The 13804-nt window shown below is 42.1% G+C and overlaps 1 long non-coding RNA gene across 1 annotated transcript in view; it reads right to left on the bottom strand.

Moving 5' to 3' along the window:
- The window catches only part of LOC137625048 (uncharacterized), a 101008-nt gene that overhangs the window by 81343 nt on the left and 5861 nt on the right, over positions 1-13804 (bottom strand). The window contains exons 2-4 of the long non-coding RNA XR_011040817.1: positions 13184-13278; positions 7256-8226; positions 6243-6378 (exon numbers count right to left, since the gene is read on the bottom strand). This is a non-coding gene — a long non-coding RNA (uncharacterized lncRNA). The remainder of the gene's footprint in view (positions 1-6242; positions 6379-7255; positions 8227-13183; positions 13279-13804) is intronic.

The following is a 13804-nucleotide window of genomic DNA, read 5'->3' as shown; positions in this document are numbered from 1 at the left end:
GATAGAACTGTCCAAGAAGATCTGAATGTACAGGATGGTCAGAATTATAAAAAATCTTATGCAACATGCATAATGAACTAATTGAACGACGGTGCCAAAGATCAATATCTAGATCAGGAATAAGAAATTTAATAGACCGTAAGTTCCTGTCCAACAAATTAAGATGAGAATCAGCAGCTGAAGACCAGACAGGAGAACAATACTCAAAACAAGGTAGAATGAAAGAATTAAAACACTTCTTCAGAATAGATTGATCACCGAAAATCTTAAAAGACTTTCTCAATAAGCCAATTTTTTGTGCAATTGAAGACACAGACCTAAAGTGTTTCTCAAAAGTAAATTTGCTGAAGGAATTCATGTAAAGAGAGTAGCATCATCTCCACATGCAACAAGCTTGTTTTCTACACCAAACCACATGTCATGTGTATATAGTATGGAAAGTAATGGGCTAAGAACACTACCCTGTGGAACACCAGATACCACATTCCTTATACTCCCTTTGATGCCTATCAACAACAACTATCTGCAATCTATTACTTAAAAATTAAATAATGATGCTAAGAAAGGACCCACCCACTCCCAACTGTTTGAGTTTGAAAACAAGATCCTCACGATTAACACGGTCAAAGGCAGCAATAAAATCTAGGCCAATCATACGAACTTCCTGACCACAATCAAGGGATTTCTATACAGCATTGGAGATTGTAAGAAAGGCATCACATGCTCCAAGGCCTTTATGAAAACCAAATTGTAGACTAGGGAACAGATGATTAAATTCAGCAAACCTATTGAGACGTTTTGCCAAAAGACATTCAAAAACTTTAGATAATATTGGAGTTATGGAAATTGGGCGGTAATCAGTTGGACTTGAGCTACCACAAACACATTTACATAGTGGCGTAACATTACCAATTCTCCAATAAGTGCTAAAAGCTCCTCTTCTTGCTAACTTGTGCAAAATGACAGATAAGAAATCTGCAGTCCTTATAAAAAAATAGGAAAAATTCCATAAGCATCAAGGTCCATCGAGAGGGCTTTAATTTCACGAGATCAAAAAGCTAAACTAGTTAGTTTAGCCTCAGGAAAACAGGAAGATTGAGTTTCTCATAACTCTGTTTAATGTCATTCACATCAGCCAAAAGGTTTGCCTTTTCCTTTGGACAGTGAGTGACAGAGTCATCTGGTTTAAGTAATGGAGGAACTGTTGCATCTACACCAAAGTGTGTAGATTTAAGGGTAGTCCATTACTTATGCTCCTGGGTTGTACCAGAAAAGGTTTCTTTTATCATTAAATTGTATTCCTTTTCAGTTGAACCATAAACTCTCTGAGAAAAAGCTCTAAGTCGAGTATAATTATTCCAGGTCAAATCTGATCTGTTACCTTTCCAAAGATGATAGGCCACCTGCTTCTCTAAATAAGCATGTCTACAATCATCACTGAACCCTGGTTTGTCCTTCACTCGGTACCTTAGCACACGAGAAGGGATACGCCTATCAATTATGTTGACTAGATTCTCATTCAAAGGGACAACAGGATCAACACTACTAAACAATTGTGACCAATTCAAGACCAAAAGATCATGCAAAATCCCATTCCAGTCTTCTTGAGATTTCATATAAATCTTACATGAGTATGATGCATCAGGACAGGCTGCTCAGTCTTCACTGCTAATGAAATCAAGGCATAATCAGATGTCCCAAATGGAGAACCTGCCTTATTTGTTACAACGCCAGGGGAGTCGGTGTATACGAGGTTCAAGCAGTTACCCGGCCTTATAATAGCTTCACTTATGATTTGCTCACAGCCTGATTCAGAGGCAAAGTCTAAAGCTCTTAAGCCATGGCGATCGGTAGGAGAAACAGAATCTAAAACCTCCATATAGTGAGTATTGAAATCACCAACAAAGACGAAAGAGGCCTTTCTGTCATCTTCTTGTATCTTAGCCATAATGGTAAGAAGACAATCGAAGATAGAATCATCCATGTCTGGACTCCGGTAGATTGAACACAGATGCAAATTGTTATAATTGCCACAAACTTTTATTACCTGAATCTCATGACATCCACATCCATAGCAGGACTTATGAGAAACAGGATACTCAGTCATAATATACACTGCCATTCCCTTGGCCCAAGGGATGGCATCGCTTTTAAACATTATTGACTTTTTAAAACCCGTTATAAGGAGCTCAGATGAGTGCCTCATTTCAGAAACCAAAGTTTCTGAGCACAAAAGAAAACCATACTGTCTGGATGCAACTGTAAGGTCATGAATATTTGCATGAAGACCACGAATATTGCTATACAGCAGACGACAATGACGAAATCTAGGACGTACTAGTCCCGGATTTTGCTCAATGTCTCCAGACAGCATAATAATTAACGATAATAAAAAAGATACATCATACTTAAAAACTAAATTAACAAGAATGATAACAAAAACGATATGTACAGAAATATAACTAAAGTGATTAATCAAACCCATAGATTATGGAAAAAAAGTAGGAAAAACTGGTCAGCATGGAGGAGTCGATACACCATGCAAGGCTAAATACCCTCCAGGAAAGCAACTTCAACTGAAGGGCGGACAGTAAGAATGGTTTTGAAAAGAAAAAGAATCAAATAAGGAAAACACAACCTCTTGATAAACCACCAGGCATCCATGGCCTTTCTATTAAGCCTGCCCAACACACCTTTACAAATAAAAACAAGAGAAAGAAAAAAAAAATAGAATAGTGGGTCCAAGTGTACCCTCAAGTTAAGTAGAAAAAAAATATAATTTCAATACTACACTCACGAACATTATAACGCGGCCAATCCCGTGGGATATGATGATCAAAGAGAACAAGCATGAGGAAATTTGTTCTGCCAATAGAGAAAAAAAATCAGAAGGTTCTCGTAAAGATTAAACACAAAGGGATATTATCATTATTATTACTAGCCAAGCTACAACTCTAGTTGGAAAAGCAAGATGCTATAAGCACAAGGGCTCCAATAGGGAAAAGTAGCCCAGTGAGGAATGGAAATAAGGAAATAAATAAATAATGAGAACAAATTAACAATAAATCATTCTAAAAACAGTAACAATGTCAAAACAGATGTGTCATATATAAACTATAAACAATGCAAAAACAGATATGTCATATATAAACTATAAAAAGACTCACGTCAGCCTTCTCAACATAAAAAATTTGCTGCAACTTTGAACTTTTGAAGTTCTACTGATTCAACTACCCGATTCGGAAGATCATTCCCCAACTTGGTCACAGCTGGAATAAAACTTCTAGAATACTGTGTAGTATTGAGCCTCATGATGGAGAAGGCCTGGCTATTGGAATTAACTGCCTGTCTAGTACAGTACAGTATTACGAACAGGCTAGAATTGTCCAGGGAGATCTGAATGTAAAGCATGGTCAGAGTTATGAAAAATCTCATGCAACATGCATAATGAACTAATTGAACGATGGTGCCAAAGTTTAATATCTAGATCAGGAATAAGAAATTTAATAGAACGTAAGTTTCTGTCCAAGAGAGGGGAAGATCTCGTAGTCAGGACAGGCGATGAGAACGATCAAAAGTTACTCCTCCACCGGCATCACGTGCTGGCGATTATGTTTACCTCGCTAAAAGTTTAAACGGCCGTTCGCGCTTTACTGAAGTCACACTCGTGCTAAAGGATTATGGTTTGCATTATAGTGAGAACGCACCGGGTTACACGGAAGGCCATCCACCACCGGGATGGCCGAAGGCCAAGGAAGGAAGGTCGGAAGAGAAGGTTCTCCGTACTTGAGAACCTGCCGTACTACATTGTCACACACACAGCATACACACTGATTGATTGATTGATTCAAAGTTTTCAGGCATCCTGACATCTAAGGTCATTGACGCCGGTAACATTTAATTTATGTATACAAAAATAAAATAAAATAAAAAATAAAAAGAGTATTCAATTAAAATCATAAAAGTTGTCATAAAAGTTGAATGTCATAAAAGTTAAATAGTTTTCAGAAGACCTGCTTCTGAAATAAATCTAAAAATGCCACACACTGAAAAGAAAACTTACAACATACATATAAAAACATTAAGAATGTTTTCATATATACTGAAGAAAAAAAGATTAATGGCAGTCCAAAATAGGTGAGGAGGAGGAGCGGTAACAACCGATCTCCATATGGGCCAAGAGCAAAGTGAATCACAATCACAGGTGTTTGGGTGAGAAGGGTAGCTAGCTACACCCCTATCCCCCGCTGACTAGCACGATGGGTACTTAACCCTCGCTAAATTCTAATGGCTCGTCCTTTCAGCTTCACCGATAGTAATACTGTACTGTACCTCTATAAATAGCGTTGGTTTGTATTCCAGTTACGGAACAACTTCTAATTCTCAAGTGCTGTGTACCTACTAAGAAGGGGTAACACTCACCAAAAAAGGGGACCTCTACTCTCTACATTAGGCTGGAGGAACGTAGAGAGTAGAGGTCCCCTTTTTTGTTTTTGTTTCATTTGTTGATGTCGGCTACCCCCCAAAATTGGGGGAAGTGCCTTGGTATATGTATGTATGTAACACTCACCAATCAACCATCTAAGTGCATTTTTATTCCTATCAGGAATGCAATGAACACTCCTAGGATTATGTACAATGAATAACCAGAGGAGTACAATGAACACTCAAGAAGGTAATTCTTCTCACTTTGTGGTAGTTTATCTTCCTTGAAAAAGAATTACCTGATTCAAATAGAGATACCTGCGAAGAACGAAAAACCGCGTAATATTGGTCCCCATGGGAGTCAACTCATAAGGGTCCCCCCCCGCAAAAAAATTACCACTACCTATAAATGGTCAGCTAACTTAAAAAACTCACTGTATTGTACTACATTGTTTTCATGTGGTTTCTATCATGGTGTTGTAGTTTATATTACATTATCAAGTTAATTGTACTTTACTAACTAAGCTTTAGCACATGGTATGACAACTCATAATGCATAAGTCGTAGTCACACACCCCTATGTATCAATAACAACAAAAGACTTGTTGTTCCTCTTTAACAGCACTCCCCGATACTGTAGTGTATATTACTGCAATATATGTACAGTAATATCATTTCAGTACAGCTTAATTAGCTTAGGCGAGACGGCGCTTCACTCTTATGTCATCGCTGTCTTCGCAATGTCGTCTTACAACCTTACCAGCTCGTCACCTAATACGTAACCTTTAACTATATAAGGCATTACATTTTGTAGGCTGAACTATACAGTACTGTAAATACCCTGATAGTACAGTAGCTCTTTTTCAATTAACACATAAAGACCCTAAGATAATTAACAGTAAAAATGTAAAATAACCCCTTCCCTACCCCCTGCTAACTAGCGGGGGGGGTAGTTAACCCTCGTTAAAAACTTAATGGCTCGTCATTTCAACTACGCCGAAAAGTAAACTCTGTGTAAATAGCGTGGTTTGTATTTCGGTTACGGAACAAAAAGGGATTTTGACGTAGGAAGAATCTATTTTTGGGTGAGATAGCCCTGTCGTCCTGATGGAAGTTCTTTCTGGCAACTTCTACAGCATAATATTTCTGCGATCGATATTACAAGAAAATTACCGTCAGGTATCACGGGGGTTCCAACCCCCGGAAACGACTATCAGAAGATATCGTGTATAATCAGGGACGTATCCAAAGATAACCATAGATATCTGCACCCCAAACAGACCTTACCCAGTGTAATCCACTAAGGGGAAGGATAAGTAAGTAGCCGTTACACATCCTATCACCTTCCAGTGCCCCTATACGATCCTGTTTCCCATTCCTTTGAACGCAGCTGATGGCTACAGTACGGTTGATTTTTAGGAGCGCTTTTTTCGCAAATTACAGTGCATGTACATCATCAAGTGCAGTTTAAGAAACAGTTCTACACAAATCTCGGGATGCACGATGCAATCCTCGAGACATAGTAGTAGCGTTAAGTATTGAACATGAAGTGTACATTACATCACAGAATTATTCCTTTCACAGTATATAATAAATCTTCATAACAAGATATGTAACAAAAGTTAAAAAAAAATTAATTGAAAATAATGAATTTCTCTCTCTCTTCTCTCTTCTCTCTCTCTCTCTCTCTCTCTTTTCTCTCTCTCTCTCTCTCTCTTTTCTCTCTCTCTCTCTCTCTCTCTCTCTCTCTCTCTCTCTCTCTCTCTCTCTCATAGGGACAGTATTTAAAAGAGAAAAAGAGGTAATGAATAACTTACCGGATAATATCCCGGAGAGGCGCAATTGGTGAGATGGATGAGGAAGATAAGTCGAGCAGTTACAAATGGATGAACGATAAAGGGATGCAACTACTGTACACGGCATGTTCATGTGTACGCAGGCGAGTTATCAGCACTGTAAAAAAAAAAATGTATTAACCTTTTTACCCCCAGGCTATTTAGAAATTTCCAACCATTAACCCCCAGGGGGTTATTTTTTTCCCCAGCACATTTTGCAGTATATATTTTTTTAAATTGCTCTAACAGCCTTAATTTTTGTCATAGAGAGGTCAGGTTGGTCTCATTCTCTTGGAAAATGCCTGAATTTTCTCAAAAATTTAACAAAAATATGAAAAAGAAATTTTATATAGCATTTTTTTGCAAGGACGTACCGGTACGTCCATGGGGGTAAAGGGATGGGTTTTGTGAAACGTACCAGTACGTCCTTTGGGGGTAAAAGGGTTAAGCATTAATCACATAAATGTTCCATATGTACAATAATGCAGAATTTTAAAAGTTTCATATACCCTATACTATTACAGTACCTCATTTTTCTATTCTTAATTTGTACATGAATATTCTTGAACTAGATTTTAAATGGTGTAGAAATTACTGAGAACTAGAGGGGCATTCAGTAAGAGTGCAGACCTCCGCCGCAGCAGCTTATTTCTCAATCTTGACCTTGACCTTTGACCTTAATATGTATTAATTATCATGGATTTTCATACACTCAAATATGGACCCAGTTTGAAGTCTCTGTGACAACGATGTCCAAACTTATGGCTGATTATGGGAATTGGACATTTTGCTTGACCATAACCTAGACCTTTGACCTACCAAAATTTAATAATTTCCAGCTTTTTACATAACAGTTAATCCCTTCAAGTTTCTTTACGATTAAAATTGTGGCCAGGAAGCTGATCACCAATTAGCACACACATACAAATAAACACACAAACAGGGGAGGAAACATAACCTCCTTCCAACTTCGTTGGCGGAGGTGAATATCTTACCCTTCTGAATGAATGAGATTCGTCTACATCATCATATCATCACTGTTCTGTGGGGGCTTCATTGGGGTTGCTGGAGAAGGGCTTTGAGATTCGAGAGAATCACTGACTGGAGAAGGAGGGTGCCCTTTCACACAAGAGCTGAGGCACACCGGATAGGGAGCGAGCTGCCTCGCCAGCTTTTTTATTTCATGATGTCCTTGTAGGCTGAAAATCCTTCGTCCACAGTATGCACCTTTAAACAGTCTATGACCTCTCTGACAAGTTCTTAAATGTGATGCCTTCATCCTCTTTTTCAGGTTTACCAGCCTGGGGCTTCTCTTCATCATTTGGCAAATGGACTAATGCAGTAAGGTCTTCCCGGTCAGCTATTCCTCATGCCTATCAAGCAACTCTAAGATGTTGTCCTCGGCCATTTCCTGTAAGCCTTTGGCTGCCACTTTCATTGCCAAGGTCATGATCTCCATCACTGTCTGTTGAAAAGCTTCATTAGAACCGAATTCGACAAAGTCCTTCACACATTAGGGCTACAGACGTTTCCAGCATGTGTTCGCTGTCTGTGGTTTGGCGTTGAATGCTTCCTCGACAACAGACAGATAGTCTGCAATTGTGAAACCCTTCTAATACTCTATGACTTTCTTGTCCATCAGGTAGATGAGCATGGTGATTTTAAGATGAAAGAACACCATGGAGGATGGGTGAGCTGGAGCATTATCAAGGATGAGCAGGATTTTAAAATTCCAACCTTTTATTCTATACGTACCACTCCACCTTTGGCATGAAGCAGTAATGAAACCAGTTGAGGAAGAGCTCTATAGCTGTCCATGCCATCTATTTGTACATCCAGTAAACACGTGTCATTTTCATGTTATAGCGTTCGAGTGCATGGGGCTTGGCTGACTTGCAAATAAAGCCAGGACAAATACAGTAATGTGACCGGAGGCATCTCTGCACAAAAGCAACATACAGTACACCTGGGGAGACAGAAAAAGACACAATTATTAGAATGAGGTTTAAAGCAAATTGTAATACAGTGACATAACATTTTATAAAATGTAGTAAATATGAAGAATTTGAAAATAATTCTTATTGTTCCGAACTATACAAACCTGGAGCTCTTTACAGTGGAGATATATTTCTGCGATAGCTGAAACCAGCCGTTAAGCTTTTTACGAGGAGCAATTACCCTCCGCTAGTGAGCGGGAGGGGAGCGGGGGAGTAGACTGACTACCTCGCTCACACCTACACTACTGTCATGAGCTTGGGGTCGACAGCCAGAAGGTGAGGAGCTTGGTTGAATGGCTCTCTCAATCACTTGTCTGATCCAGGAAGAGTTAGAGTTCTTAGTGACCTTCCTTTTCCTTTTTCCTGAACTCACAAAGACCCTATTGATCTGACGGTGGGTTCTGGTAATTCTTTTAAGTATTTCCTCAGTGCCCTTACAGGGGCAGTGTAACAGTTGATCTGGATCATCTGTTACAGACCAAAGCCTCTCAATCTGGAAGGGCCCAAATCTATGATCCTCTACAGCCGAATTTCTAGTCTTAGCCATGAACTCAGGGACAAAACTGACTGTCACCTCCCTCCATCCCCTTGAATGGGCGATGTCATAAGAAAGACCGTGTAGCTTGCTAAGTCTCTTTGCAGAGGCCAGGACTAACAAGAAAACCATCTTCAATGTCAAGTCCTGATCTGATTTTTGACAAAGAGGTTCATAAGGCACTCCTTCCAGAGAACATAGTACTTGCACCACATTCCAAGGAGGAGGTTCAACTTCCGATTGATGGCAAGTGCGCTCAAAATTCCATATGAGGAGAGACAATTCCATCGAGGAGGAAATGTTAACTCCATTCAGTCTAAAAGCGAGGCTCAAGGCTGAGCGATAACCTTTAACTACGGACACTGAGCAGAGCTTTTCCTACCTGAAGTACAACAAAAATTCTGCTATTGTTAGAATAAATTCACTGAGGGGAGCGATATCCCATCCATGATACCAATCACAAAAGACAGACCACTTTGCCTGATATACGGCAGCATATGACTCCATGAGGTATCCTTCCAACCTTCTTGTAACCGGTCTCAAAAAGCCTCTCTTTCTGAGGAGTTGCTGGATAACTTCCAGGCGGGAAGACAAAGTGATGGGATCGCCTGATGGAAAATCTTCATGTGTGATTGTCTGAATAGATCTGAAAGTGCAGAGAGCTCCCTCCGTGCCTCTGTGAGCAGACGCAGAATGTCTAGGAGCCATTCTGCATGTTGTTACAGCGCAGCTATCAGGGTCATCCAGAGGTCTCGCGATGGCCTGACCTCGTTCAGAAGGGGAAATGCGTAAACATCCAGACCGCCCCACCGATGTTGAATGGTGCCCAGTACAGAGAAGCAGTACACTGGTAGCTTCCAGTTCAGGGACGTCGCAATCAGGCTGATTGTCGGCAAACCCCACAAAGTTAAAACTTTGTTGGCTATCTGTTGTTTCAATGACCATTTGGAGCCTAATATCTGAGTCGTCCTGCTTAGATTGTCAACCAGCACATTCTTCTTACACGGGATGAAAGGAGTTGTAAAGGCTATCGAGTTGTCTTCCGTCCATCTGAGAATTTCTACAATAAGATGATAAAAGTGCTGTGAAAAAGCACTTCCTTACTTGTTTGTGTGATACTACCGTGGTGTTGTCGCTCATCAGCATTACGGAGTGACCTAAAAGGAGCTGATGAAATTGCTTGAAGACCAGAAAAGCTGCCCTCATTTCCAGGGGGTTTAAATGAAACTGTCGCTTGGCATCAGACCAAAGTCCCGATGATATGAGGTGCAACAGGTGAGCCCCCACCTTTCTTTTGAAGCATCTGTGAGGAGCAACAATTCTGGTGAAGAGAGAAGGTTTACTCCAATGAACAGATTGGTGTCTGACACCCACCAACTCAGGTCCCTCTTCTACTCTGATCCTACCAGCACCATGGTGATTGGAGGGTCGAAGGGCCGAGACCAAAAGGTCTTCAGCTGCCACTGTAGAGAGCGAATGCAAAGGCGACCGCTGGGGATCAGCTTCTCCAAGGAGGTTTGGTGCCCGAGAAGCCTCTGCCACAGAGCTGCTGGCAAGGCATCCCGTGAAAGATACGGGGAGAAGGAATCCTATCCTGAGGGAAGTATAAGGAGGAACCTGCGCAGCAGAATTACTGCACCTAGGGTATGGAGGGTCTCCACTCCCCTTGGAGGAACTCTATACCTCTAGAGTGATAGTCGGAGTACCTGGAGGTGGGACCAATGGAGGAACGTTGGCCAGTCCTGTGACCGCCTGCTTCACTGCTTGGACTAGGTCCAGGCACCATGGTGCGTCCAAAAATGGAACTGTTCTCGATGGAGCACCTCGAGAATGCTTCCTTGACTTTGGTGTAGAGTCAAGGAATGGTAGGGCACTAGAGGGTGTTAACTCCTGTCCTTTCCCCAGCCCAGCTTCCCTATGGAAGTGAGTGGTGTCAGGATGACTACCAAGCTCAACAGACTGAGGATGGACAGTTCCCTTACCCTGTATGAGAACCTAATGTTCAACGGAAAGAAGAGCAGCGGCGAGGTGAGTTCTGGTGAAGAAAACTGATGTGGCGCATTAGAGCGCACATCCTCATCAGCGTGCACAGGTAAGGTGTTGTCTACTCGTACTCACTCAGCCAACTGCGCGTAGCGCACAGAACGCACTAGCAAGGTAGAACTCATTAGAGCACGCATATTCAACCCTTCTAGCACTTGCGAGTCAATGTGGTAAGACTCGCCATAGTGAGCAGCGCACGTAGTAGAGGTAGCGCGCAAACCCCCATCAGGCACAAGAGCTTGCCTACCCACCTTGCTATGTGGTTGGGTGCATAACAGCCCGCAAGACTCGTCTGCCCAACTGATTAGCGTACTCCCCAACTAGAGCATCATGGAGAGAGAGTCTCTACTCGCTCTATCCCCCGAAGGGGAAAGGCGAGCTCTCCTATCCCACAAGGGAAAGGAAGGATGACCAACTGCGGAATGCAAGCAGGTTCTACCTCATGAAAGGTAGAAGCCAAAGGCGCAAGCTCCTGAGAACCTGGTCTTGCATAGTGATAAGCACTATGCTGTATCTGACAAACACGAAGGCAAGGAGGAGGGATTGCAAGCAACCATCTAACTCGAATGTCGTCCAGCTTTGAAAAGCTGGGCTCTGATGAACTGAAGCCGGGCATAGACGAATCCAATGCCCTTCGGAGAAATTTCCATGGGGGACACCACTCAAGCAAAGGTCACCTCTCAAGCAGCCAGGAAGGGCGATCAAAACCTGTTGCCACTGTCGGAAGCTGTCCCCGCAAGCGAGAAGATTGCTGAACAGCGGCTGTGAAAAGTAATTCTCCCTCGGAGGGGGGAGTTGCCCAACACCTGGAGGCAGACCTCCAGAGAGCAGCTCTCCCTGCAAGCAAGAAGACTGCTAAACATAGCTAGTGGAGGCTAACTCTCCCTTGGAAGAGGTAGCTGCCCAACAGCTGGAGGTGGACCTACGGACAGCTCACTCTACTTCCCCTCTGGCTAGGCAAACCCAGTCAGAGGATCCACATCCTGAACAGTCCTTGGGACCTTGGGACATAGTCGAAACTAGTCCCAGGGTTCACCCTGGAGGGATCCCCCGACAGGTACCTCCAACGAGTACTTGTCCGCAACTTCTCATGCCCGTCCGTCGAAGCAGAACAAATGCTGGGGAGAGCATAAGCCAAGATCAAGACAGCTGGACACCAAAGAGACTCTTTCGGTCCATGACCTACTGAGTCTTGAGGGGGAAGATGGTGATCAACCACTGGGGAGGATGTTCGCTCCCTATGCGTGCCCAACCACAAGACCTCTAGAAGCCTTCCTTGATGCGTCAGCGAGAAGCAACTCCCTTAAAACAGCGGCCGGCACTGTATCACTAGGGGAAGTAGCGGAGGCCTCCGGAGTGTAGGGTTGTCCCGGAGTTAAACGGGCGCCACTCATACTCGACCGACTCCCAGAGGAAACTGACCGAGCAGAGTCAGAACCAAAGGGGAAGATTCCCTCTAAGCTTTTTTCTTCCATCGCCCACTAAATCTCATCCACTGGGAGGGCAACCACTCCTGACACTCGTCGCAAGGAGACTCCTGCATGCAAGAGTGACCCATACACGCAGGACTGAGACCGTAAGGATCGGTCTCCACAGCCGTCATGAAAGTGCTACAACGGCGCCCTCCAATACCGGGACAAACCCACATGATTACGATCTCCATGGGCAGACAAACCTGAAAAGGAATAAGAAAGTAAACATTTTAGCTTTTAGGCCAGTTTAATCATACTGGACTTTTCAGTATTTGGTATTTATAGAGAGAGTAAGACAACATCGGTACTCCACCAAGCCGAAATAAAAAGTGTCGGCTTGTTACTAGTATAGGTGTGAGCGGGATGGTCGGTCTGCTCCCCTTCGCTCCCCACTAACTAATAAAGAGTAATTACTCCTCTTAACCCTTTTACCCCCTAAGGACGTACTGGTACATTTCACAAAACCCATCTCTTTACCCCCATGGACGTACCGGTACGTCCTTGCAAAAAAATGGTATAAAAAATTTTTTTTTCATATTTTTCATAATTTTTTTGAAAAAATTCAGGCATTTTCCAAAAGAATGAGACCAACCTGACTTCTCTATGACAAAAATTAAGGCTGTTAGAGCAATTTAAAAAAAATATACTGCAAAATGTGCTGGGAAAAAAATAACCCCCTGGGGGTTAAGGGTTGGAAATTTCCAAAGAGCTTTGGGGTAAAAGGGTTAAAAAGCTTAACGGCTGGTTTAAGCTATCGCCAATATATATCTCCACTATAAAGAACGTAATGGTTTGTATTCGGTGTCGGAACAAATGTTTTTTTCATCATGTGACAAACAAATTCTAAACAAATCAGAGAAACCCAAGAAATGTTACCTCGTTAGCGTAACTGTCCTTTGCTGCCTTGAAACCCGGAGCACGGCATTCTTCCTGGGCAATAAGTGTCCATTCAGGCATCTTCTGGAACAAACCTGGAAAGCAAGAGAAAACTATGTATCAATAATATATAATACTGTAATAAATATATCAGATTTGTGTACCGGTACATATTAATTACTAAAATTATTGTACAGTGCATGGAAGAAATTTATACTCAGGTGCAGTATTTACATTTAAAGTTATGTTAAGCATGTGCACAGTTAAACATTTTTAATCAAGAAAATAAAAATAATTTCACATAAATGTTCATAAACGACTTAATTTGTATTTTTTCTAACTAGCTTAAACCGAGTACTGTATATAGTGTGCGAAGGACTTTATCGTATTTGGTCCTAATGAAGCTTTTCAGCAGATAGTGAAGGAGATCACGACCTTGGCAACGAAAGTGGCAGCCAATGGCTTACAGGAAGTGGTCGAAAACAACATCTTGGGGTTGCTTGATGGGCATGACGAAGAACTGACTGGAACTGGTACACCGTGTTCACCTTGAAGAACTGGAGGTACTTCCTGGAGGTGGGATGTAGTGGGATCTGGGAGAAGGCATCCTTTAAGTTAATC

Source organism: Palaemon carinicauda, chromosome 31 (assembly GCF_036898095.1).
Source record: "Palaemon carinicauda isolate YSFRI2023 chromosome 31, ASM3689809v2, whole genome shotgun sequence".
Taxonomy (NCBI): Eukaryota; Metazoa; Arthropoda; class Malacostraca; order Decapoda; family Palaemonidae; genus Palaemon; species Palaemon carinicauda.
The sequence above is the reverse complement of the archived record's forward strand: the minus strand, read 5'-3'. Positions and strand labels throughout refer to the sequence as shown.